We start from the raw sequence: 757 nt of genomic DNA, 5'->3' as shown, positions 1-757 counted from the left end.
CACCGGAAATTTTATTGCCAAGTCCGCCTTCATCCAACTAGTTGAGAGGAGCCAATTCGGGGGGATGCCTAGTGAGGACCCTCATTCTCATATGGAAACCTTTTGCGATTATTGTGATGCTATCTCTCAAACGGGTGTAACTCAAGACCAAATTAGATGGGTCTTATTTCCTTTTTCCTTAATCGGCACCGCAAAGCAATGGTTGAAGGGCCTTGATAAGGCCACCCTTGGAATAGATTCTTGGAAGAAGTTGGCTCTAGCTTTCTACAAAAAATTCTACCCACCGGAAAAGACCAACATGCTAAGAGCTCAAATTACGGGTTTTAAGCAAAGGGATGAAGAGTCTTTGTATGAAGCTTGGGAGCGGTTTAAAGGTATTTGTCGCTCATGTCCTCACCATGGACTTAGCGAATGGTTTTTGGTGCAACAATTTTGGAATGGTTTATATGAAGATTCTAGGAACATTCTCAATATGGGATCAAATGGAATGTTCACCGAAGTTGATGACAATCAAACATGGAACAAGATTGAGGAAATGGCGGTCCATAACTCACAATATAGTAGACCTCGCAAGGCTACTAGAGGAGGAAAGCATGAAGTGGACTCCGTTACTCAATTGGGTGCTCAACTTAGTGCTCACATTGACACAATCAACTTGAAGTTTGAACAAGTTATGGCTAGACTTGAGGAAAACTCAAAATCATCGAAGCATCATGTTAATGCCATGACGGCATCCTCATCAATCCCAAGTGGGATA

The 757-nt window shown here is 42.4% G+C and overlaps 1 non-coding gene across 1 annotated transcript; it reads right to left on the bottom strand.

Moving 5' to 3' along the window:
• Positions 1-298: 298 nt before the first annotated feature.
• LOC141603069 (small nucleolar RNA R71) lies at positions 299-405 on the bottom strand. Its single transcript, XR_012524967.1, has one exon. It is a non-coding gene; the product is annotated as a small nucleolar RNA R71 (small nucleolar RNA).
• Positions 406-757: the final 352 nt, after the last annotated feature.

The sequence above is a fragment of the Silene latifolia genome, chromosome 9 (assembly GCF_048544455.1).
Source record: "Silene latifolia isolate original U9 population chromosome 9, ASM4854445v1, whole genome shotgun sequence".
Classification (NCBI taxonomy): Eukaryota; Viridiplantae; Streptophyta; class Magnoliopsida; order Caryophyllales; family Caryophyllaceae; genus Silene; species Silene latifolia.
This window is presented reverse-complemented; position numbering and strand designations above follow the sequence as displayed.